This window comes from Oryctolagus cuniculus, chromosome 14 (genome assembly GCF_964237555.1).
Source record: "Oryctolagus cuniculus chromosome 14, mOryCun1.1, whole genome shotgun sequence".
In the NCBI taxonomy this organism is placed as follows: Eukaryota; Metazoa; Chordata; class Mammalia; order Lagomorpha; family Leporidae; genus Oryctolagus; species Oryctolagus cuniculus.
Window position 1 is genome coordinate 46,742,316 of NC_091445.1, and position 27,573 is coordinate 46,769,888.

General features: G+C 38.4%; 1 long non-coding RNA gene across 1 annotated transcript in view; it reads left to right on the plus strand.

The window, feature by feature from the left end:
• The window catches only part of LOC103349591 (uncharacterized), a 174,339-nt gene that overhangs the window by 59,459 nt on the left and 87,307 nt on the right, over positions 1-27,573 (plus strand). Inside the window, exon 2 of the long non-coding RNA XR_007922492.2 lies at positions 179-264. This is a non-coding gene — a long non-coding RNA (uncharacterized lncRNA). The remainder of the gene's footprint in view (positions 1-178; positions 265-27,573) is intronic.

The following is a 27,573-nucleotide window of genomic DNA, read 5'->3' on the forward strand; positions in this document are numbered from 1 at the left end:
ATTCCTTAAAACAGTATTATCACTACTAAGGATTTGTTTAACTTTGTGATCAATATTTAATTTTAAAACTTTTAAGAGTAAAATGCAGTTAACCATGATAAAAGCAGTTGTGCCATTTTAAGAGAATTTTAGAGTCAGTTTCCAAGCTTAATTTTTTTTTATTGGCCTGCATTCTCAGTGAGCTGAGGTTCCATGGCAACCAGATACTTGGACTAGAATGGAGATCCTGAACTGCAAAATTTATCCATGATTCCACCTGTCAGGGTGAGTCCATTTTATTTCTTTGCTGCTTTGTAAACAAGGAACTCTGTTATCACATGCTCCTGTAGTAAATCTACACATTTCCAATCATCGGGATTATTGAAATTCCAAGCTAGTTTTTTTCAAGCACCTACATGGAGTTTGCATATTTTATTCTATTAATTCTCATTACTCAGATATTAGTTTTTGAGTCTATGCTGCTAAGCACAGTGCTAGGCTGTTGGGAATATTGTTGAACAAGACAAAAAAAAAAAAAAAAAAACGCCATGGAGGTGGTTTTGTTGTTGTTGTTTCTTTAAACATACTAATAAGAAGAAGGAAACACTAAATGAAAATGATGGGAAATAAATAAAGGTTTAATAGGCAGGCTTAAGCAAAATATTTAGTATGTTAGGAAAATATATGTGTTAATAGATAAGATGAAAATTATAATAGGATATAGGATTTAATGAGCTGAGCTGAGGAAAGTGTTGTGAGTTGCAAACTTATGTAACATGGTTAGTAATTGGTCTTTTTGTTTGTTTTTGAGGAAGAGATTGAAGGAGCTGAGGGAGTTAGTTGCACAGATATTAGAGGATGAGTGGTCCAGGCCGCAGGGACAGATAGAGCCAAGACCTCTGGCTAAATCATGTTATTATCTTTGAAGAACAGAAATGACTGAGCATGGCCAGAAAGGTGTCAAGTGACACCTTCTAGAAAGGAAACAGTGCCTTTAACATGATTGTAAGGATTGTGTTCTTGTGGCTCAGGATATGCAGCACCATTGGTAAGTTTTCATTATAGGAGTGACAGGATATGATTTTTAGTAATTGAAGTACCTGCTTTATTGAGAAGAGAAATTGGAATGGATGATAAGACAAAAGCAAAGAGCTTTTCTAGGAAGTTATGGCTCTCCTCCATGTGAGTCTATGGTTGGACTGTAAAGCCCAGATTAGAAGTAGATGTGATGAGAATTATGGATACACTTTTAGGATTAATCAAGAATATCTCTTGGTTAATTGAATGTGAGATGTGAGAGAAAGAGTCAAGATAGTACCAACTCAAATATGAAGAAAAAGGAAAGATGGGATTGCAATTAAGTAGGATGACGAATATCTAGAGTACTCTTTGGTACATGCTATGTGTGAGCTATCTGTAGGTCATTTAAGGGAAGTCAGCAGATCCACAGCTGGATTTGTTTTTGAAGGTCAGCAGAGTCACAAACTCTGGTAATTTCTTATATGAGTGACACTTTTTTTAAAGATGTATTTATTGGAAAGGCAGAGTTACAGAGAGGCAGAGGCAGGGGAGAGAGAGAGAGAGAGAGAGAGAGAGAGAGAGAGGTCTTTTATCTGATGGTTCACTCCTGGGATGGGCATAATGGCTGGAGCTGTGCCAATCTGAAGCCATGAGATAGGAGCTTCTTCCAGGTCTGCCTATGGGTGCAGGGGCCCAATCACTAAACCATCTTCTACTGCTTTCTCAGGCCATAACAGAAAGCTGGTTTGGTAGAAGAGCAGCTGGGTCTCCAACTGGTGCCCATATGGGATGCTGGCACTGTAGACAGTGGCTTGGACTACTACAACAGTAATAGCCCTTGGATAGCATTTTAATCCATGAGATTAGATAGATACTAGCAAAAGTTAAGAAGCTCAAGGATAAACATGTGGGGCTTGTGCTGTGGCACAGCAAGTAAAGCCATCACCTACAGTGATGGCATCCCATATGGGTGCAGGTTCAAGACCTTGCTGCCCCACTTCTGATCCAATTCTCTGCTATGGTCTGGGAAAGTAGTAGAAGATGGCCCAAGTCCTTGGGCCCCTGTACATTTGTGGGAGACCTGAAAGAAGCTCCTGGCTCCTTGCTTCAGATCAGCCCAGCTCTGGCCATAGTAGCCATTTAGGGAGTGAACCAGAAGATTGAAGATCTCTCTCTCTCTCTCTCTCTCTTTCTCTGACTCTGCCTCCTTGTAACTCTGGCTTTCAAATAAATATTTTTTAAAAAGGATAAACATGTGGGGAAATCTGGTATAGAGTAGTTAGAGAAGAGAATAAATAATAAAAAAAATTTTCCTTATTTATGTATTGGAAGACTCAATATCATCTAAATGTCCATAATACTGAAAGCAATTTACAGATTAATGAGATCACAATCAAAATAACAACAGCATTCATCTCAGATCTAGCAAAGTGATGCTAAAATTCAAATAGAAATATGAGACCCTGAATAGCTAAAGCAATCTTATACAACAAAAACAAAGCTAGAGGTATCCCAATGCCAGATTTCAAGACATACTACAAGACAGTTATAATCAAATCACCCTGGTACTGGAGCAAAAACAGATGTGTAGAACAATGGAACAGAATAGAAACTCCAGAAACATTCCATGCATCTACAACCAACTCATTTTTGACAAAGGAGCTAAAATCAATCACTGGAGGAAGTGCAGTCTCTCTAAAATCAATCCCTGGATGAAGGACAGCCTCTTTGACAAATGGTGCTAGGAAAACTGGATCTCTACATGCAGAAGTAAGAACCTTGACCCCTACATTACACCTTACACAAAAATCTACTCAAAATGGATCAAGTATCTAACTCTATGAACTGATGCCATCAAAGTAATAGAGGAGAACATTGGAAGAACAGCAAGGCATTGGCAGCATAGGCAAAGACTTCTTGGAAAAAACCCAAGAAGCATAGGTAATCAAAATTAAAATTGACAAATGGGATTACATCAAGCTTAGAAGCTTCTGCACTGAAAAAAGAACACTTATCAAAGTGAAGAGGCAACCAACAGAATGGGAGAAAATATTAGCAAACCACACAACTAAAAAAGGGTTAACTTTCAGAATCTATAAAGAGCTGAAGAAATTCAACAACAACCAACAAAACAACCCAGTTGAGAAATGTGCGATGGACTTGAACAGGCATCTTCCAAGAGAGGAAATTAAAATGGCCAAAAGGCACTTGAAAAAATGCTCAGGATCACTAGCAATCGGAGAAATGCAAATCAAACCACAATGGTGTTTCATTTCACCCTGGTTAGAATGGTTCTCGTATAGAAATCAGAAAACAAAAAATGCTGGTGAGGATATGGGGGAAAATGTACCCTAACCCACTGTTGGCAAGAATGGGCACTGGTGCAGCCATTGTAGAAGACAGTGTGAAGATATCTCAGAAATCTGAATACAGACCTACCATATGGCCCAGCCAACCTGCTCCTGAGAATTTACCCAAATCAAAGGAAATCAGTGTAAGAAAGAGCTATCTGTACCCCCCCTGTTCACTATAACTCAATTTACAATAGCTAAGATATGGAATCAATCCAGGTATCTCTCAACTGAAGACTGGATAAAGAAATCATGGTAAATGTACACTATGGAGTATTTCTCTGTTGTCAAAAAATGAAATCCTGTCTTTTGCAACAAAGCAGATGCAACTAGAAATCATTATACTTAGTGAAATATTAGTCACAAAAAGATACATATCTTACATTTTCCCTGATCATGAGTAACTAATTGAGTACCTAAAATGTAATGTATTGGAATGCAACGGACATTTTGAGATTCAATGATTGTTTACAACCATTATCTCTTCTGTTGAGGAACAGTGTTTTTTTTTTTTTTCTTTCATATTACTTGTGGAACTCTTTTACTTATTGTAGGGTTAACCTTATGATAATTAAGTAAACTGAAAGTAGATCTTTGTGAAAATTAAGTAGTAAGAATGGGAGAGAAAGGAGGAAGAAGAGTTAGAGCATGGTTGGAAGGGAAGGAAGTATCACTATATACCTAGTCTGTATATATGAAACACATGAAACTTGTATAAAAAGGAAAATTTTTTAAAATGAGAGAAGAATATTCTGCACACTTAATTTATTGGTGCTATAAGAAGAAACTCAAAAGTTCTGAGTATTTTAGAAGTCAAGTGAAGAAAGCATATTCAGGAGAAAGCAGTAATTAGCTGAGGCAAGTGGTGTTAATAGTCCAAGTAACAAAAGGACCATGCAAGATAAGAACAAATTAGTTACTGCATTTGACATGTAGAGGACACTGGCAATCTTGATGAGAGCAATTCATTGAAGTCATGTGGGTCGAAACCTGACTGGAAACAAATAAATAAAGAGGAATTGGAGACAGTGAATGTAGATACCTATAAAACAAGATTTCCTTCAAAGCACAGAAAAAATGATGTTGCGAATTGCCCGTGTCTATTGTCTATGGTTTTCTGAAAATGAGAAAGATTGTATCATGATTTTATGCTGGTAGGAATTCACCAGTATAAGGAGGAAGAATTTATTCTCTCTATAACTCTTTCAAATAAGTAAATAAATCATTAAAAAAATAGATCGAGGATATGCAACATTATTTATACTCTTAAGGTCCTTTTACAGAAGCAATATGGAACCTTAGAATCCAGAAGAGCAAAGCTGACTGTGAAAGCTGGGGATCTGGAGACAACCAACACAGAGGGAAGTGGTTGGTTACTGAGATGGATTCCAATAGACTGAAGGCAGGTGGCATGGTGAGGCTGAGGTAGTTCAGAGATAAGAAAGGGTGGGAACACAGGCCCCCTTCTTTATGGCAATGGAGAAGATTGGAGTTGATGTAGTCAGCTGCACTGTTTACCCCAGCTGGGGGTGTGTCCTTTGCTCCTTGATCAATTGCAGTTTCTATGGAAGTGGATGCTGCCACATCTGTGACTTCCCTTCTCTCCCTGAGAGTAAAATGCACCAGGCCTGGTGGCCTGGTGGAATGAAGTCTTAGTGCCTTTTCATGCCATTGCATGATGGTTTCATTACTGGTATTTTTTCTTTAATTCATTCCCTCTATTAAAGTCTCTATTTGGATTTGTGTATCTATTATATTTACATTTAAATTTGTACTAGTCTTACACATAATATCTGTAGATTTATGATATTAATAAAATCTTTAGCATTTTCCCTCTTCAGCAACCACTTTTTCCTTTTTTAGTTTATCATATTTATCGATCTCTTGCCAGAATGGAGAAAAAAAACTCTTAGGAGTCTTTTTGTTCTTTAATAAAATTTTTAAACAATCTTTCTAGTTTTTATTTCTTGCTTTTTCCTCACTTCGGTAAATGCTTAATACTTCAAATTTCTTAGTTTTTTTTTTTTTTGGAACTTTACAGCATAAATCAGAGTATTTTAAAATTGAATTTTCATTCTTCTGGTTTGGTTTGAATTTTCTTTGATATGATATGTACTCTTAGTCCTTTTACTTTTCAACTCCCAAAATTTTGTTGCTGCAGTATGTTGTACAGTTATCTTTGTGGTTTAATGTTTTGCAAATTATAATTTGAATGTTATTTATTGACATTTAATGAGAGATCCAAACTATATGTATATATAAAATATGAAAACATACATGAAAGCATTATATATGTATTATTTATTAATATCAATCCTATATAGTGATAAAAGCACAATTACCAGTAAGATACACAGAGCAAGTTTTGGACACCAATATTCCTACTGACCAGAGTGTTCTTTCCAATTAAATAAATTGTGTTAATTGAAAATATTCTCAGAGATATAGTAGACATTGTAGGTTTCCTACTAAAGAAAATGTGTTCTTGTGAAGCATTGGTTGAGCTCCTCAAGACATCAAACGTGAATTGCTCAGAAGCAATGAAAAATGTAGTCTAATGGTGTGGGCTTAGTAATTAGAAAAGATCAAGTGAAATACTGACTCTACACACATTTCCAAGCCTGCAGCCTTGTGATTTAGTAGTGAATGATTTCACAGATTTGCAGTATATCCTGAATAATTACATTGATTGCTGTGGCAATAAGATCCTAACAAAACAGCCTCACAGAAGCTATATACCTTGGGAGAAGTCACAAAATCCTTTTTGTGTATGTATAGGAATAACATCAATTTTTATTTATGAGAACTCTTTGGTTAAATTTAAATTGGATATTTGAGACCACTCTTTGCTTCAATCTTACATAGGGCTTTAAAAATTTGATCTCCCATGTGTTACTGATAATAGACTTTGAACTTGACTATCTAAGAACGTTAGATTTTCCTTCTTTTCAGGAAACAGAGGGGATGATTTACTTGTGAGTTATACTTTTATGTTGTTTCAAAATGAAGGTTTTTTTTAAATTTTAAAGCATCCCTTTATATGTTGTCATAAAATAAAGCAAAAACAAATAAATCTTTTTTTTTTTTTTGACAGGCAGAGTGGACAGTGAGAGAGAGAGAGACAGAGAGAAAGGTCTTCCTTTTGCCATTGGTTCACCCTCTAATGGCCGCTGCAGCCAGCACGCTGTGGCCTGCGCACCACGCTGATCCAAAGGCAGGAGCCAGGTGCTTATCCTGGTCTCCCATGGGGTGCAGGGCCCAAGCACCTGGGCCATCCTCCACTGCACTCCCTGGCCACAGCAGAGAGCTGGCCTGGAAGAGGGGCAACCGGGACAAAATCCGGAGCCCCGACCGGGACTAGAACCCGGTGTGCCGGCACCGCAAGGCGGGGAGATTAGCCTAGTGAGCTGCGGCGCCGGCCAAGAACAAATAAATCTTTATCATCTCCATTTCACATGCCTCTCCGTTCTATTACCTTAATACAGTGACGTCTGATACATCTTTTTTTTTTAAACCATAAATAGAATTTGTATTTCAGCAAGGTACCAGTCGCAAGCTAGCAAAGGTATAAATGAACTTAAAATTCTTCCAATGATATTTTAGGGCACACCTCATGCAGGGTCCTGGCAACGTGTTAGATAGTAAAATATCTAAGGTACAGTTTAGTTAAAACTGCTGTTTCTTCCTTTCTGCATCTCTCTCTCACACTTCCCCTTGGATAAGGTGTATCAGACACCTTTGGAACACAGCTAAGGAGACGTATAGATGGTGAAACCATCAGGTTGTATTCAGGGTGATGCATCTGAATGGTTCCGTCATGTTCAGATACTTTTTGTTGATGCCCATGATTCGGCATATCAGTTCCTTTATCATATGGCACTCAATCTATGTGGGTTGTAAAGGAGAAACACATTTTGAAATGTGCAGAGCCAGAAGTAAGTCTTCCAAAAATGTGTCCATTCATTTAAGATATAAACTGAAATGTAAGATTTAGTTCTCATTGAACTAGCTGAAACAGATTCTTTCCTTCAAAACTGGACTAAACAATATAGCAAATAAAATTATAAACATACCAACTTGTCTTTGGGTTTAAATAATGTGAAATAAATTTTATTGGGATTCTCACATTTTTAGTGCATAAGTATGTGGAGGTAAAGCTGTCTATTTGTGGAGTCATATGCTTTATGCATCTCAACTTGTCAAATTCTGGTGGAGTTGATGCAGATTGTCTTATTGAAGTCTGAAAATTCAATATAAAATTGGATTTGAATTTACGTCTAACATAACAAAATGGCCCAAAGAAGCTAAGTAATTCCGCATATTTCATCATTAAGTCAATGTATGCTAACAGTGACTTTCTTAAAAAAAATTGTAGCTCAGTCTCAAAGACTGAATATTTAATCTGAGAGCGTTGCTAAAAATAATTTTTTTAAAAAATTTAAAATCATGACCTTGAAACAGAAATAAAAATGAATGTGTCTTAAGGATTTTATTTAAGTCATTATTAGGAAACTGGGAAGATTTTAAACCAGCTTAAAAGGAATTCCCCAACAGCATATTTATAGATCAGGAAGATGTGGCCAGTCATTGACATGAATGTGAAAATGGAGATAAAACTCCATGCAGTGGAGGAGAGAGACTGAGTACTTCTTAACAGCAGAAATTTGTTTCTGACAGTTCTCAAGGCTGAGAATTCCAGTATCAGGGTGCTGGCGGGATTGGTGCTTGGCCTCTACTTTCAAAATGTCACATTGCTGCTGAGTCCTCCAGATTCCGCACAGACCTGTGTCCTCACATAGCCAAAGGATGGAAAGGCAAAGGGAGATACTTCTCCTTTCAAGACCTCTTAGGGGCCAGTGCTGTGGTTCAGAGGGTTAAAGCCCTGCTCTGTAGTGCCAGCATCCTATATGGGCACCTGTTCAAGTCCCAGCTGCTCCACTTCCAATCCAGCTTTCTACTATGGCCTGGGAAAGCAGTAGAAGATGGCCCAAGTCCTTGGGTCCCTGCACTCACTTGGGAGACCTGGAAGAAGCTCCTGGCTCCTGGCTTCGGATTGGCGCAGCTCCGGCCATTCTGGCCAATTGATGAGTGAACCAACGGATGGAAGTCCCCCCCCCCCCCCCCCGATTCTCTTTCTCTCTGTGTGTAACTCTGACTTTCAAATAAATCAAATAAATACATAAATCTTTTTTAAAAAAAGACCTTTTATTGGGGCTGTGAAAGACTCCTCCTTGTAATGCCATCACTTTGTGATTAGGCTTTAGCATACGAATTTGGTCAGGATTCAATCATTCAGTCCTTGGCATTTAGAAAGTATTAACTGAAAGGTTGTCACTTTTAGGAAGATTTTTAGAAACATCTTTGATCCATATTGTTTAATATACTCATTTGTAGGGTTTATCTGAATTATTCAGTTTTTGTTAATGTTCTCAGAAGTTCTCTTCTGTGAATTCTTTAAATACCATAAGCACTTGTTTAGTATTGTATGAAATGATGAAATAACCACCACTGAATATTCTTATATCTTTAGGAGGGTCAGTCATTTCTGTGAGGGAGGGATGGATTTCATACCACAGTATTCTGCAAAGGTAGCATTAACTGCTTACATTTCCTCTAAGGTGATTTAAAGCAGGTTAGGGAAAATATTCAATACAGATTATGCATACACAGGCATGTGGTATGATAATTTGTTATTTTTTGGTCTGTCACTTTTCTAATTAGAAAATGAATAAAAGCTAGGCTGTGTGTTGGAAGAAGGGCAAGGGAAGCATGGTTAGACTGAACCTGAAGTGTCCTGCTAGAATTCTCTCACACATAATCTGTGCATATTTGAAACCTGGATCCCACACATAACTGTATTTCATCAAGATGAGATTAACGTTTTAAATGACCCTCACATTAAACTGATGCTCAGAAAGATGGAATATGCTCCTATTTCTTCCATTTTTTAGCTACTCTAGACTGTTTTTAATTTGATTTGAACTTCCACTTAAGCCATAATCATCTTCCCTTCCCTGAGCTCCTGTGGTATTCCCATGTGATGTTTGAACAAAATTTGTACTTCCTATGCAGTCTCTCTAAACAATTGTGTGCATGTTTGTAGAAGCTTGTGATTTTGCTTGGCTGCACTTACATAAGTCCTTACTACAGTACCAAATTTATGTATGTTCTTAGTATAACATGACATTTGGAAATTTTTTGTAGCTATTTTGTTCATTAGTAAACATAATGTGTGTGTGTGTGTGTGTGTGTGTTCAAAGACTTGGCAGATGTAGGTCAGGGACAAAGATATTCGGATATAAGGTACTTTGTCTTCAATGTTGCGGATGATGGGAGGACATAACAAACGATTATATTGTGAGCCTTGTAGACATATGGGCTATATCACAATATGCTTGTTCCTTACATCACATTCTTCAGAATCATTGGATTAAAACTCAAGGGCATTATTTCAAATACAGGTCAAAGATAGGCCATGTTAACCATCTACAGCTTCGTAAGTAGTCTACTAAGTCCACTGATCTGCTAATAATCCTACTGAAATACTACTAAAGCTGATGAGATTAATTTTCTATTGAATAAGCAAACATTTTAATGAATTTTGGACTTCTCCTTAAACAAAACAAGCAAATTAAGTATGAAGGTAGATGAAAAGATTGAGATTGCTTGGTAGTGGAGAAAGGCAAAATGAAAAGAGATGAAGGAGACCCGAGCTACAGTTTTTCCAAGACAGAGAATTTAGCCTCTCTAAGTTCAATGAAGAGGCATAGAATCAACGGCAATCACACCAAAAATGGCAGAGTTTGAGTTTAACTCTGTTTTTTAGTGTTACAAAGCAGTTTTACCTTGCTTTATTAATTTTATTTCTTTTCAAATTATTTAATACTTCATAAATTTTTTCTTTTATTTATTTGAAAGCAAGAGAGAGAGAGAGAGAGAGAGAGAGATATTGATTCTATCTGCTGGTTTACTCAGCAGATGGTTGCAAGTTCAAGGTTGAGCCAGGCTGAAGCCAGGAGCTAGGAGCTTCTTCCTGGTCTTCCATGTGGGTGTGCCATCTTCTGTGCTTTTTCAAGGCCATTAGCAGAGAACTGGATCAGAAGTGGAGCAGCTGGGACAAGAACTGGAGCCTGGCTGCTTTGTTTTTTCTTAGCTTAGGACATTATAACAGTTTCTAGCTAGGTCTGAACTTTGGGAATTTCATTTATCTGCAATGTCTGGTAAAGTATGATGAGTGGGCATGTTATTTTATATGGCTACCACAAGTTAATGAGTTCTAACTTTTGTTAAAATGAAATTGAGAGTAATAAGGATTTTACATATATTTAGCCACACACACACACACACACATTTAAGATTTGTACTTGAAAGGTAGAGATAGAGATAGAAAAAGAGAGAGAGAGAGGGAATTTTCATCTGTTGGTTTATTCATCATGTACCAACAACCACTGTATTGGTGCCAGGGCAGAGCCAGGAACCAGGAATGGCAGACTCAATTAGAATTTTCACATGGATGGCAGGGACCCAACTACCTGAGCCATCATCTGCTGCCTCCCAGGGTGAGCAATAGTAAGAAGCTAGAGTTAAGAGCAGACTCAGCACTCTGCCATAGAATGCAAATATCCCAAGAAGCATTTTAGTTGATTTGTCAAGGCCTTTACGTCTTTGTCAGTGAGTGTAATTTTTTAGTTATTTGATTATAAATATATCTATTTTAGATAGTGAAGATAGACTGATGCTATATTAGTAGTTACATAATGAATTTTAAAAACAATAGCATTGTAAAGTAGCTTTAATTAGTGCATATTAAGTTTATCTTCTATTTGATATAAAATTGTGTTTCTAATTGCTTTCTTTGCAAAGATGTTATTATTCATTAAGATTCATCAAATGCATTTAATTTGAAGCTCCTAGACTGACAGGATAATGGATTTCTGTTAATGTGGTGATTGATAATTGATGCTAGGGATTGAATATTTTTCCCCAAAGTTTTACTGTAGAGACTCATCTTTGGATAATAATCAGCCACAGCTATAATAGATTTACACTGACAAATTTGGGTTGCTCCACTGAACACACTGAGGCATTGAACTGATTACAGGTAAATTACCTTTGTGTCATTTGCTTCCTTGACTACGTGGGTGTCTAGTACAAACATTGAATTTTGTTTTGAATTTAAACAATTCTTTATTTGTCTAACACTATACTATGAATTTCTTTTTTGTATTCTTTACTAAATCTGTCTCTTAAAATTATATCCAAATATTTAAAATAAAAAAGGCCAAGACTGCTAAAACTGTTACTCAGCTTTCCTTGTCTACTATCTGTCATATTAAGTAAGAAGACTTTGAGCTTCTGTGGTCATGTAACTACTTAACCAAATCAGCATCATGTGTTTTCCTTTTTTTTTTTTTTCTGTTTTGACAGATAGAGTTAGACAGCGAGAGACAGAGAGAGAAAGGTCTTCCTTCTGTTGGTTTACCCCTCAAATGGCCGCTATGGCTGGAGCTACGCCGATCTGAAACCAGGAGCCAGGTGCTTCCTCCTGGTCTCCCATGTAGGTGGAGGGGCCCAAGCACCCGGGCCATCCTCCACTGCCTTCCAAGGCCACGGCAGAGCTGGACTGGAAGAGGGGCAACTGGGACTAGAACCTGGCGCCCATTTGGGATGCTGGCATTGCAGGTGGAGGATTAACCAAGTGAGCCATGGTGCCGGCCCAGCATCATGTGTTTTCAACTCAGATTTTTTTCATTCCCTATTCTCTCTGAACAAGTATTATGAATAATATTAATTTAAAATGAGTTAACTGAACAAATAAAAATACTAGTTACAAAATAGTTCAAATTTTAGAATTTTAAGATTGTAACTATATATTTCAACATTGCCTTCAAAAATTAATACCTAATCTTCCATTAAAATGATTGAATATTGAGTTATTAAGAGCTATAAATTATAACACTCTAACATTAATAGAGGAAATAATTTTCTTAATTAAAGAAAGCTATAGTCAACATCTATGTATGTTCTGCTTATTCTCATTCTTTTTCAAAATGTTCACATATAATACTTCTTCAAACATGTTCTAATCAATTTTTTGTATTTTGTGGCTAATTGTCTTAGTCAAAATACCTCTCTTCTCTGTGATGGTGGTAAAGATTTTTTTGAAGTTATTTTTGAGAATAGCATACAAAATATTATTTTCACAACTCCTGCTTGTGGTAATAACTGCAATGAAATAGACTATAAAGACCAAGTATTGATGAAAATGTGGAGCAATTGGGACTCTTGTTGTCGCTCCCCCATTCGCGGAGGTACGACACCGGACCCTGTGCTGTTCTTTCTGCTCGGCTCTTCCCGGGTTAGCTGCTGTTCCCTCACTCATGGAGGAACGACGCCGTCCCGGGTTAGCTGCCGGCCCCTCCACCTCTGTGGAGGGGTGGCACCCCCTGCCACTTTCCCCGCTTCCGCGGAGGAGCGGCACACCACCGGCCGGCTCTCTTTGGGGCTGCTCAGATGTTATCCGGATGTTCCTTCAAATGTTCCTGGTGCATGTTGTCTCTCTCCTCCTTTATAGTCCTCTTCACAGTTACTGTGGGGAGCAACTGAGACTAGACTAAATTACTGGAACTAGGACTAATTCTATGCATCTGCTCTCCCACAATATGGTGCTGGGGAGGAGCAAACAACTACGCAGCTGCCTCATCAGTTTGATAAGCTGCAGGAGCTGATCCTGCTCCTGATTGGAGGAGAGCAGCGTGCTCGGCATGTGGGCAGCAGAGTTGGGATTGGTGGAAGAGGACTATAAAGGAGGAGAGAGACAACATGCAGGAGGAGTACCTGGGAGTAGGGAAATGATCTTAGAATGTTCTGAGAACCAAATGATGGTATTTTGTTATTTACAGAAATCTCGCTCTTTTTTTTTTTAAAAAGTAATGTTTTAGAAAAGTTAAATTCATTGAATTTGGAAAATTTACTCATATATTAGAAATCTTATCCCTCTTAGTATTTTTGTTTGTTCTACTTAATACTTTTGGTTGAATACTGTAATCAATACACAGTTATTCTCAAGTGTTGAAACTTAACTGAAAAGTTATCACTGTTAAATATAAGAGTGGGAATAAGAGAGGGAAGAGATGTGCAATTCGGGACATGCTCAAGCTGACTTACCTCAAACGGTAGAGTTAGAAACATACCAGGGGATTCCAATTCAATCCCATCAAGGTGGCATGTACCAATGCCATCTCACTATTCCCAGTGATCAATTTCTGTTCACAATTGATCATAATGATAGGACTAAGAGCCAAAGGGATCACATAAACAAGAATAGTGTCTGCAAATACTAGCTTATAGAATAAAAAAGGGAGAGAGTGATCCAACATGGGAAGCAAGATACACAGCAGACCCATAGAATGGCGGATGTCCTAAACAGCACTCTGGCCTCAGAATCAGCCCTTAAGGCATGCGGATCCGGCTGAAAAGCCCATGAGAGTATTTCAGGAATGGAAAGCCAAGATACTCTGAGGGAAAAAAAAAAAAAAAACCTAAATGAAAGATCTCTGCGAGTGAGATCCCAGTGAAAAGAACAGGTCATCAAAGAAGGAGGTACCTTTCTCTGAAGGGAGGAGAGAACTTCCACTTTGACTATGACCTTGTCTAAATATGATCAGAGTCGGTGAACTCAAAAGGCTTCCATAGCCTTGGCAACTCATGACAAGAGCTTAGGGTGAATACTGATGCCATAAACAAGAGTGTCAATTTGTTAAGTCAACAACAGGAGTCACTGTGCACTTACTCCTCATGTAGGATCTCTGTCCTTAATGTGCTGTACATTGAGATTTAATGCTATAACTAGTACTCAAACAGTATTTTTTACTTTGTGTTTCTATGTGGGTGCAAACTGTTGAAATCTTTACTTAATATATGCTAAACTGATCTTCTGTATATAAAGAGAATTGAAAATGAATCTTGATGTGATGGAAGTGGGGAGGGAGAGGGAAAGGGGAGGGTTGCAGGTGGGAGGGAAGTTATGGGGCGGGGAAGCCATTGTAATCCATAAGCTGTACTTTGGAAATTTATATTCATTAAATAAAAATAAAAAAAAAAGAAATCTTGACTACTTAATGAACACTCTATTGAGTCATTTTATGAAAAGTATATTTACTTCCTTTTATAAATGTGCCTTTTTATTAATTGGTTCAATGACCTTATCTCTTAGTCACTTCGATCATTATTTTTCAATTTCCATTTAGTGCTGCTATTGTATGGTGACATTAGCATTTTAGATTTTATTAGCACCACATTCTATAAAATTAATGAGCTCACATTAAATCTTTTCCTAAAATGATTTAAAGCAGCAACTTTTAGCATGCATTTCAACAATCAGTATGTACAAGGATATAGTACCTGAAGTCCAACATTATTAGCACATCTATTATCCTAGGTAAGGAGACTTTGTTACTTATTTTATCACTCATGTTTCATGGGAATGTCAGACTGAAGACTGTCGATTTTGCAGGGTGTGGCCCATGTTCCAGTTGTTTCTCTTTCATTGAGGATCACTTCCCTCTATTATGTTGGTCAAGAAAAAAGTTGCCACCCAGTTGCCCTGGTCATGTCTGACATGTGCCTGTTCGAAACACTGTGGACCCTCCCCTTTGCCCTCTGCCTTACCAGGAACCACCACTTACTTTGCTGCTGTCCACTAATGGCTGCATGATAAAAACCCCTCAGTTCAGTGCAGGATTCCCTAGAAATCACCAGGAATTACAACACAGAACTTTAAGCAATTTTAAATCATGAGGGAAAAACTTTAAGCTACATTCAAATATTTGATGCCTATGTGCCCATAGAACACTCTAGAATTGCAACGTTTTTAAATTCAAAGTGTTTTGGAATGCCCATGTCCATCTTGCTGCTGTGTCTTTCTTTGAGAAGCACTTTATTCAAATCTCTTTGTTAAGGCTTCACTCTGTTTGGAAATCCCATTAACTGCCTATCATAGATCTAGTTCCAGGATCCAGCCCCTTGCTTTGCATTTTACAAAGCCATGAATAACGATTGTGGACATTGGTAGGATGGTCTAAGTTGGCAATGAGCAGGCCAGCTGTTGTAGGTGGCTCAGAGGGAGCGACTGAACTTTCCCAACTTAACCCCTTTCCCATTTTTCACCATTGTAAGTTGCAGCTTCTTTCTTCTTCAGATTATATAAAATCCTCCTCTTTCTTCATCCTCATCACTCAGGATTGAATATTAATTATTGGAGATTATGTAACCTGCTCCTATTGAGGAAAAGAAACATCCCACCTGCTGTTAAGTTAGAGATGCTGTTTTCCATTTTTTTTTAAGCAACATTAATTTACTAGTTCAGCCTTTCTGCCCATTCCTTCCATATGTTGTCCTTTCAGATGAGTTTATAATGAGAAATATTTCTGCTGATGAGTCAACTGAATTTGAAAATGGGCACTCTATTTAGCTACAGAGAAGATTTAGAAGTTTGTTTAATTAAATATCAAAGGCATATAACTCTCCCTTGTCTGAAGAAAAGGGGGAAAGATTCATGAAAATGGAATACATCTATGACTAAAGTATAATTCTTGTGTACTGCATCTTTTTTTAAAAAGATTGATTTATTTATTCGAAAGGCATATGAGGGTTGGCGCCGCGGCTCACTAGGCTAATCCTCTGCCTTGCGGCGCTGGCACACCGGGTTCTAGTCCCGGTCGGGGCACCGGATTCTGTCCAGGTTGCCCCTCTTCCAGGCCAGCTCTCTGCTGTGGCCAGGGAGTGCAGTGGAGGATGGCCCAAGTCCTTGGGCCCTGCACCCCATGGGAGACCAGGAGAAGCACCTGGCTCCTGCCATTGGATCAGCGCAGTGTGCTGGCCACGGCGGCCATTGGAGGGTGAACCAACGGCAAAGGGAAGACCTTTCTCTCTCTCACTGTCCACTCTGCCTGTCCAAAAAAAAAAAAAAGGCATATGAGGGAGAGAGAGAGAGAGAGAGAGAGAGAGTATCTTCCATCTACTGGTTCACTCCCTAAATCTATCTAAATGTCTGCAACATCCAGAGCTGGGTTGGTCCAAAGCTAGGGGTTAGGAGATTTCTCTGGGTCTCCCACACAGGTGCAGGGGCACAAGGACTTAGGCCATTTTCCTCTGCTTTCTCAGGTGCATTAGCAAGGAGCTGGATTGGAAGTAGAGCAACCAGAACATAAACCGGCAACCAAATGGGATGCTGGCACTGTACCCACTGCACCAGAATGCCAGCCCCTGTGTACTGCATCTTAATATTCTATTTTATTATTTACTCACCAGCTTAGAAAGTATTAAATGACTTAGAATTCACCACTTGAAGACTTAGGAAAAATCATTCAAGACAGAAAAATACAGCTGTTGCTAACAGAGGGATAACCTTAAAATAATTGACAGAAAAAAATAAGGCCAGCATGACCAGAGTGTAACATGAAACATTAATATCTTCTCAAGACTTTGATACTAGAAAATAGGGAATAGAAGAGGAAGAGAGGTCTCATATTCACAAGTTTGTATTTTTTTTTTTGAAAAAGAGTAGGAACTCAAAGATATTTTAGATCTTTCTTGACCACTCAAGACCTGTCCCATATCAGAAGCAACTGGAGAAAGAAGAGAACAATTGTAAGGGAGAGAAATTTAGAATATTGCATACCTCTTCAAAAAAGAGAAGTCAGAGTCAACTTGATTTTAGCCAGAGAATCTGGCCCAGCTTTCTTTCTTGTCCCCGAGGCTCAGTTTTTTCCTTTTTAAAAAATAAGATTTATTTTCTTTATTTGAAAGACAGTTACAGAAAGAGGTAGAGACATACACACACAGAGGTCTTCCATCCACTGCTTCACTCCTCAAGTGGCTGCACTGACCAGAGCTGAGCCAAACCAAAGCCAGGAGCCAGGAACAACTTCTGGGTCTCCTACGTGGTGCAGGGGCCCAAGGACTTAGGCCATACTTTGCTGCTTTTCCAGGCCATAACAGACAGCTGGATAGGAAATGGAGCCACTAGGCTGGGACTTGAATCTGCATCCATCTAAGATGCTGCAGGCCAAGGCTTTAATCCTCTGTGCCACATCACTGAGAGTCAGATTTTGAGGTGCTGATGTTGAAATCTGAAGTTAATAACCTATTATTTTTTTCTTGCTGAGAGTATGAGACCATCATGTGCTTAATGTTTAAGGTAGAAAACAGGAGAAATTTACAAATAAAACATTTAGAAAAAGAAGTAGTAGAAAGAGGTTGGCATGATTTTTGGCATCAGCATGTAAACTGTTTCCCTAGAGGGCATTACTGTCTTCTGCCAATCACAAAGATTCTCCCAGCTGTCAGTCATAAGGATTCATACCAGATTTGGGAAACTCAATAAAGACAATGCGGCATGCTCTGTGCTGGAGGCACTATTTTCCCTGTTCACATCATAAAGCCCCATAAAAGTGTTGTTGATGTGACTGACATATACCAGTCTGCATACTAAAATACTTTAAAACCAAATGAAGCATTTCACTCTGTCCTTCTGGGGACCAAATTAATTCCTTGTAGTATATGAATTGGTTTTCATGTAACTTTTTATACTTAGGAATGTATATGTGTATGTAGGAGGTTCTGAGGCAGAGTAATCTGTTTCCTTTTTAGGAACTAGATGGTAAATAAAATAACTCAGAATTTAATTCTGGTCATTAGTTTACTTCCAGTTATTACTTTCAGTTATTTGCATGAGCAAATATATGAGCTTCTTAATGGAAACATTTTGCTATATTTTACACATTTTTAAGTATGGAATATTTCAGATATAAAGTATCTTTAACTCTAAAATATTTCTACTTAATTTTTTAAACTCTATATTTTTCAGTTACAAGATAGAATCAGAAGGCATTTCTTTCTCTGCAGGGTAGTAGACACATGCAAGAATTCCATTCTTAGGTCACATCCAGATATTTGGAGTCCAATTAGTAGAATGATCTAATATAGAAAAGTACATTCAGTGATGGCTGAATTCTGAGAAATTGTCCAGTTTATCATGAGAATGTGGATGTTAACTTTAGGGACTAAAATATTGTTGTGGAGTATCTGTTCCTTCTGTGGATATCCAGAGGCATTTGTTGAGTGGAGCCAAGGAGCTCAGGTCATAGCTTGAGGGTGGAGCAAGAATCCAGGTGACACCCAAGTAGGGTGTTGTAGATCTCCTCTGTGATCAGCAGATGGGGAAGGTATGAACATGTTGGCTGGCGAGATCACAGCGTCAGACCCCTGCCAAGGGGAACCAATCTGTTGCCTACAGTGAAGTCATAGTGGGGTAGGCACTTCATCCCTGCAGGCTGGTGAACTGCACAAAGGATCTGTGTGCTCTTCAGTGTGAGTGCAGAACCCTGAGCCTCTGAATCCAGACACAGTGATGGCCCAAAGACCCAGCCACACCCTATCATATGCTGGTTTGTTGGGTGGAAAGATCACATTTCAGATCCAGAGATCAGTCTTTCCTATGACTGCTGACTTCTTGAAATTAACCCTTTTCTCTTACCAAACTAGCAAAAACAAAATAAAGCACCAAGGGTTCCCTCACACTCTCATGTCCCCAGGAATAAAGGATTGTAGTAAGTTATCAGTCAATTCTCAAGGTATGATTTGTATTGGTGTATAATCTGAAAAAAATGATCCTTCCATCCAAATGCCTATCATCTACCTTTATATATCTCTGTTCCCATTTTTAATCTGCCCAACACCTTGCTTTTTGAGACAGAATTTTATTCTCATAACGTATTTTAATCCTAACATGTGAGGTAATGGTATTATGCAGCACAGGATTTGGGGAGGTGATTATGCATTCATGACAGTGGAATTATAATGAGACCAGTTTTTTTTTTTTTTATATAATAGACCCAAGAAAAAAACTCATTCCTTCCACTATGTGAGGGCACAGAACTAGAGAGGGAGGCCTCACCAGTCACCAGATGTGTCAGTGCTTTGATCTTGGACTTGTTTGCCCACAAACCTGTGAAAAATACATTACTACTTATAGGTCAGTTTATGAAATTTTGTTGTAATCTGAATGGACTAAGACACAATTCTAGAACACTGCTCTTGATCCATGTAAGGTCCAGTAGGTAGTAAAGGAAGAATATATATTTTTTAAGATTTTTATTATTCATTTGCGAGAGATAGCTACAGACAGAGAGGGAGAGAGACAGAGAGGAAGGTCTTCCATCTGCTGGTTCACTCCCCAGATGGCTGCAATGGCCAGATCTGGGTGGATCTGAAGCCAGAACCCAGGAGCCAGGAACTTCTTCCAGGTCTTCCACAGGGGTGGAGGGGCCCAAGCAATTGGCTATCCTCTACTGCTTTCCCAGGCTATAGCAGAGAGCTGGATCAGAAGAGGAGCAGCCAGGGCACATATGGGTGCCTATAAGGGATGCCAGTGCCACAGGTGGAGGGTTTAGCCCACTATGTCATGGCACTGGCCCCAAGGAACCATTTTTTTTTTAAAGAGATAGTTTATTTGATTCAGTGTAATATAATACCATGTGCAACTGAAACCTCTATAAACTAAAATAATTTTACCTTGCAAGAAATAACCTTCCTTTCCTTTACAAGTTCAAGATTTTTAGGTTAAGATTAGGCAAATATCTACTCCTTGAAGGATGAAAATTTAGAACTTAGTATGTAAAACCTTTGATAATTCTCCATGGGTTTCTCACGATTCTACGTGTTATGAGTAGAGGCACTGATAATCTTTGTTTTGGGTATTTTTTCAAGGATATTTTGACAGCAAATCGCCTTCCATGATAGAAATAATATAATCTCCAGAGCAAAAGTCACATCTGCTTGCATGCAAGATGGAAGTTTACTACCCTTGGGGTCCTTCTGCTGTGCTGCAAATCACTGCATGACCAGCAGCTCCTTGATGCCCTCCATGTCACCTATGGAACTTGGAGTTTATCACAACCTTAGGGTTCATTATTCCTGCTGTGCTATGACAAATGAAGTCCTTTGTGTCTACGTCAGGAATCTTTGACTTCAGCAGGCTAACTTGTTCTGATGCAAGCTGAGTTAAATCTTAGGACCTTCACAGTTGTTCATAAAGTTTTGATTGGGTTAACAGATTGATCAGAAACATAAGTTGACATCTAGCCAAAGAGAAAGAAAGTTTAAGGGGCCTGTTACAAAGTCTTCTTAGTCTGCTTCTTTGTAATTAAATTCTCAATTCACTTATTTTTCTATGTCTTGTTTTATCAATGGCCAAGACAAAAAAAATCCAGACAAGTAAAAAATTAAAAAAAAACAAGGCTCCATTAGAGTGGCATCAACTCCCACATGTGTGTGTGTGCAGCATTGACATTAAGTGGATCGTGTGCCTAATCACAAATGAATCCGAGTAGAGGCAGAAATATTTGCTTAACAAATAGTTGACTTTTAATTTGTTCTTGTCAGCCCCTTTCCTTTTTAAATAAAGATTTATTCATTTGCTTGAAAGACAGAGTTAGGGAGAGGCAGAGGCAGAGAGAGAGAGAGTGAGAGATGGAGAGAGAGAGAGAGAGAAAGAGAGAGAGAGAGGTCTTCTATCCGTTGGTTCACTGCCCAATTGGCCACAACAGTCAGAGCTATGCCGATCTGAAGCCAGGAACCAGGAGATTCTTCCCAGTCTCCCATGTGGGTGCAGGGGCCCAAGCACTTGAGTCATCTTCTACTACTTTCCTGGGCCACAGCAGAGAGCTGGATCGGAAGCAGAGTAGCAAGGACTCGAACCAGCATCAATATGGAACACTTACATTGCAGGCAGTGGCTTACCCACTATGCCACAGCACCAGCGCCAGCCCCTTTTATAAGAGGAGAAAAATATGAGTTATATCAATATTTTGTCTTTTATAGTAACAGCCAGTACATTTGATATGTTTTCCTTTCTTTTTGTTTGTTCTTCCTTTCAAGTTTGGCTTAATTGATTTTCCTTTTTTTTTTTATTTGGACAGTCAGAGTTAGACAGTGAGAGAGAGAGAGACAGATAAAAAGGTCTTCCTTTCGTTGGTTCACCCCCAAATGGCCATTACGGCCGGCGTGCTGCGCCGATCCGAAGCCAGGAGCCAGGTGCTTCTTCCTGGTCTCCCATACAGGTGCAGGGCCCAAGCACTTGGGCCATCCTCCACTGCACTCCAGGGCCAGAGCAGAAAGCTGGACTGGAAGAGGAGCAACTGGGACAGAATCTGGCGCCGCAACCAGGACTAGAACCCAGGGTGCTGATGCCACAGGTGGAGGATTAGCCAAGTGAGCTGCAGCGCTGGCCATGGCTTAATTGACTTTCAATTATCAGTTACATCTATAATGACCTTTATTCCATTCACTTTATATCTATACACATGTTAACTAATAGTGAAAGTTTTAAAGATAACCTGCCATTTTGACATATCAGACAAAGGAGCTAGTTGAATTGTGACTGTATATTTCCACCAGTGACAAATAATTATAATCACTCCCTATTTTATGAGTGATAATCTCTAAATAATCAGACTGCATCAGCTGAATTAATATGGTGGATTATGTGTTCTATAGCTACTGGTTTAAATATGTGTCTGAAGTTTAGAAATGATATGCACTTGGCATTTTGAAAGCTCAGATACAGCAAAAAGGATCAAGACTCAAGCTCCACTGTAAGTGGGTCACACAAGCCAAGAGTTAGTCCCTACTCTGCCATTCTAAGAAAAGGTATAATATTGACAAAGGCACACACAACTTGCCCAGTTCCTCTAATACCCAACAAAGAGAAGAAATGGCTTCACATATTTTCTTTTTAAGCTACATTTAAAACAAAATTAATTGTACTGTTTCAAACTGAAATGTAGTACAGGGCCAGCGCTGTGGCACAGCAGGTTAACGCCCTGGTCTGCAGTGCCAGCATCTCGTATGGACACTGGTTTGAGACCTGGCTGCTCCACTTCCAATCCAGCTCTCTACTAAGGCCTGGGAAAGCAGTAGAAGATGGCCCAAGTTCTTGGATCCCTGCACCCATGTGGGAGACCAGGAAGAAGCTCCTGGCTCCTGGCTTCGGATCAGTGAAGCTCCGGCCATTGTGGCCAATTTGGGAGTGAACCAGCAGGTGGAATACCTCTCTCTCTCTCACACTCTCTGACTCTCCTCTCTTTGTGTAACTCTGACTTTCAAATAAATAAATAAATCGTTTAAAAAAAAGTACAACTAAAGAAGAATTATTCATGCATTATGTTTATGTTCTCATCATCTAGAAATAGATAATAGAAAAACCCACCATAAAATCATATAATCTATAAAGCAATGACCACCACATACTAAAGCTAACATTTTTCTTTTTAAAATGTGTTTGTACATCAACAGTCAACAGTCAGGACAAGGGCTGATCAAGACACTGTTTCTCATAGTGTCCCTTTCACTTCAACAGGTTTCCTTTTTTGTGATTGGTTACTTGTCACCGATCAGGGAGAACATATGATATTTGTCCCTTTGGGACTGGCTTAATTCACTCAGCATGATGTTTTCCAGATTCCTCCATTTTGTTCCAAATGACTGGACTTCATTGTTTTTGACTGCTGTATAGTATTCTATAGATGTACAATTTAATACTTTATTCCTTTTAGTATTTTTTTTGTTCTAGTTAATACTATTGGTTGAACTTTGTAATTAACACACAATTATTCTTAGGTGTGTAAATTTAACTGAAAAGTGATCCTTGTTAAATATAAGAGTGGGAATAAGAGAGGGAGGAGATGTTCAATTTGGGACATGCTCAGACTTACCCCAAATGGTGGAGTAAGAAATGTGCCAGGGGATTCCAGTACAATCCCATCAAGGTTGCATGTACCAATGCCATCTCACTAGTCCAAGTGATCAATTTCAGTTCAAAATTGATCACACTGATAGGTCTAAGAGTCAAAGGGATCACACAAACAAGACTAGTGTCTGCAAATACTAACTTATAGAATCAAAAAGGGAGAGAACGATCCAACATGGGAAGTGGGATACACAGCATACTCATAGAAAAGTGGATGTCCTAAATAGCACTCTGGCCTCAGAATCAGCCCTTAAGGCATTTGGATCTGGCTGAAGAGCCCATGAGAGTATTACAGGCATGGAAAGCCAAGACACTCTGGCAAAAAAAAAAAAAAAAAAAAAAAAAAAAAAAAAAAAAAAACCACAAAAAAACACACACACCTAAATGAAAGATCTCTGTGAGTGAGATCCCATTCGAGAGAATGAGAATGGGCCATCAAAGAAGGAGGTACCTTTCTCTGAAGGGAGGAGAGAACTTCCACTTTGACTATGACCTTGTCTAAATAAGATCGAAGTCAACGAACTCAAGAGGCTTCCATAGCCTTGGAAACTCATGACTAGAGCCTAGGGAGATTTCTGACTCCATAAACAAGGGTGTCAAATTGTTAAGTCAACAACAGGAGTCACTGTGTACTTAATCCTCATGTAGGATCTCTGTCCTTAGTGTGCTGTACATTGTGATTTAATGCTATAACTAGTACTCACACAGTATTTTTCACTTTGTGTTTCTATGTGGGTGCAAACTGTTGAAATCTTTACTTAATACATACTAAATGGGTCTTCTGTATAACAGATAATTGAAAATGAATCTTGATGTGAATGGAATGGGAAAGGGAGCGGGAGATGGGAGGGTTGCGGGTGGGAGGGAAGTTATGGGGGGAGAAGCCATTGTAATCCATAAACTGTACATTGGAAACTATATTTACTAAATAAAAGTTTAAAAAATGTGCTTGAATATGTTTTAATACTTAAGTTGCTTAAGATTGCTTTTGCTTTTTCCCGTTTTTGAGACCCAGGTGTTGTCACTGGCTCTCCTGCTATTATTATGGCCCAGTTTTCATGCAATTTTGATCATCCAGGTTTGTGAGTGGGTGAATGAGTGTGTGCATCTGTGTATGTGTGAGTGCTAGTGCACGCGTGAATGGGTTGAATATAAATATATTTGTTTTTTATGGGTCTTCATTGTTTGATCAACAAAGGAGGGGTTATAGGATAAAGTCCAGTCAGGGATTTGTTGTGGGGAGTTGGCCATGTACAAGTATGAGCGTTACCTGCATGATATCTGTATGACATTGTTGCTTCTCTTTTTGACTTTCATGGCCAAAGTCTGCAAGGCATGTTAGTCTTCCTGGAAACAAAGGTGGAGGGAAAGTGAGGAATTCTGGAGGGACTGAATTGGAATCTTTCAAAGTGGACATCACCCATGTGGGTCTCTTACTTCCCTCCAATTTTTAACTTAAATAATGGAGCATCCTGCAGCAGAAGCTGCTGCCTCCCTCATGGTGTCCAGCACACTCCTCCCCCATGTGGTGGAGAAAGTGCTATAGTCAGGCAGGACAAAGGAACTAGTTCATAAGAAAAAAATTTTTCCTTAGTCATGGATGTTAAGATAGACCTGGTTTCATGTAGTAATGTGATGATATGCCTTAGTTTCTCAATGGCAGGATATTTGCTTGGCCCCTTATGTATTGTTAGAGTTTGGTGCTATTGTCATTTCAAAAATGATTACTTTGGACAATCAAGGAAAATCACCAATTTGGTTATAAACTTGGTTCAAAGCTACCTTAATACATTGAATGACTTTGATTTTGATAGGTAGGTGGATATACTAGTCTTTGGAGCAATTACGACAATTTCTTATAATGGAATTCTGGCATACCAGGTAAAGGCACTGGCTGCCATGCCAACATGCCATATGAGTGCCTGTTTGAGATCTGCTGCTCCATTCCCGATCCAGCTCCCTGCTAAAGCACCTGGGAAGGCAACAGAAGACAGTTGAAGCACTTGGACTCCTGCAGCTATGTGGGAGGTCTGGAAGAAGCTTGAGTTCCTGGCTTCAGCCTGGCCCAGTCCCGGCCTTTGCGGCCATCTCAGGAGTGAACCAGGCAATGGAAGATTCTTTCTCTCTCTCTCTCTCTCTTTCTATTTAACTATGCCTTCCAAATAAATAAATAGAGCTTAAAAAAGAAATGCAGAGTTACAGAAAAAGAGAGGGCAACAGAGGGAAGGAGAGAGAGAGTGATCTTCCATTTGCTGGTTCACTTCCCAAGTGGCCTCAATGCCCAGCGGTGGGCCAAGCTGAAACCTGGTGCCTGGAGGTAGGTCCATCTGTGTCTCCCACTTGGGTCATGATGTATTCTTTTGACTTCCTAATATTTTATTAACTTCCTTTTTCTGATATCTTGACCTCAGGAATGTTTAATAGTTTTCTTGAATTATGTGAGGACTCATAAGATACTTTAAATGGATTACCTTTACTTTGATTCATAATGTATTGGTTTAAGCAAGGAAGAGTGGCTATTTATACCCACTTGCTAGAAAACATTTTCTTTAGTTTTAAGTGGAATTAAGTACTAGTCACTTTGAAAATTGTAATACTTTTATTATTTTTTAAAGTGTTTAACTTCTTACCTTTTCACTACTAATCTGACTATTCTGAATGTTTACAATATATTAGGAAGATTTTGTTTAAAAAAAGAAGGTCTGGTTAAAACATACTTTGTAAAAGTTATTAAGATTCTGACAATAGAGGCCATTTAATCCTTGGGGAATCTTAAATGCCATCAATGGTCAGAGACATACTGTGCAGGGGAGACTTTCTGAACTCCTTAAATCAATAAAATGGTTCCTGCAGATTTCTTTGGATTCAGACATTTTAGAATTCTCTACAAGATCTCTCACTGATCAGTGTGAATGTTTGTCACTCACTGAGAAGTGACCAGGATTTTTTACTTTGCTATGCATGTATTATTTCTAGCTATGAGACCCTGCAACCAAGTTTCATGGATGTGCTATATGACATTGAAGTGTGGTTATGAAATCATTTAATGAACCAATCAATTTTAAATGGAAATTTTGTTAGCTGGTTTCCAGCTTCTGCTGGTGAAGTTTGTACCTTTCCTCTCAGCACTGACTGATTTCATTACCTAGGATAATGATCTAGGCATAAATATTTTATGTAGTTTAATCCCCTGGTTCTGTTATTGCAGTGTTCTATATTTATTATTTAGTTTACTGTGTTTTTTATTAATGTAGTTGCATATTGGCTCCAGGGGTATCATGATGTGAAGTAACAGAATAAACTAATGATTCTGAGAACTCTATTATTTCAAAACTGTATAATTTAAACCAGTTTCAGAGACACAAGATCAATAATTATAACTGGATGCACTACCTGAGATCGTGGAGGAGTCTCAAGATTCCCTGGACCTGAGGAAGGTCATCCAACTCGGCCAGGGAAGAATTCTAGGAAGTAATCCTTGAGCACTTAATCAACATTGCTAAATTTGGATATGCCTATTAAAAAAAATTATAAATCACAAAGATGCATATAAATCAAATACATGCATAAATAAATAAATAAGAAAGAGTTACATGTAATGTGGCAACCTGGATCAAATCTTGGATCAATTAAGGATATTAATTAACTGCAAGGTGTTACATTGGAAATTGTATTATTATTATAATTTCTTTAGTTTTGAGAAATCTGGTGTAGAAAGGTAAGAAGATAATAACATGAGGAAAGTGGGCAAGGGGTATCCAGAAATTCTCTGTATTATCTTCCCAACTTTACTGAAAATCTAAAATTAGTCAAAAATAAATTGCTTGCAATTAAAAAATTTGAAATAATATTTTTATTCTTGCTGAAAAGGAGCCTATTAACATTCTGTTCCAATGTTCACCCACAATAATGAGGATAAACTTCCAGCTCAATACACACAAATCTACCTCATTTAAAAAAAATGCTTACCAATTATCCCATGAAGCTAATTTATGTATTGAAAAGTCTTTCAGCTGAGTTGACTCTAGTCTTATATCATGATAAGTTAGACAGAAAACAGCATCTTGGAGAATATATCTATGTGCACTTACAAGTACATGAACTTTATGCACAAAATGACTGCTTAAAATTGTCAAAAAATAAGAAAATTAATATTTTTAAGAAAAAATTGCTGATGGAATTTCAAATCTATCAATATTATATTAGAAGGCTTTTCACTTGATTCTTATGAAACTGAATATTATCATCTTAAAATGCTATTTTGGTTGAGTTCAGATGGATGAATGAATATTAACCATGCAAATGGGAGCTTGGGGAAAGAATGGGCAGGATAAAAATCATGAGCAAATGCTTGGAAGCAGAGAGTGAATGTCCTTTCCTTTCAGAAAAGATGAAATTTAGCATGAAGTTTAG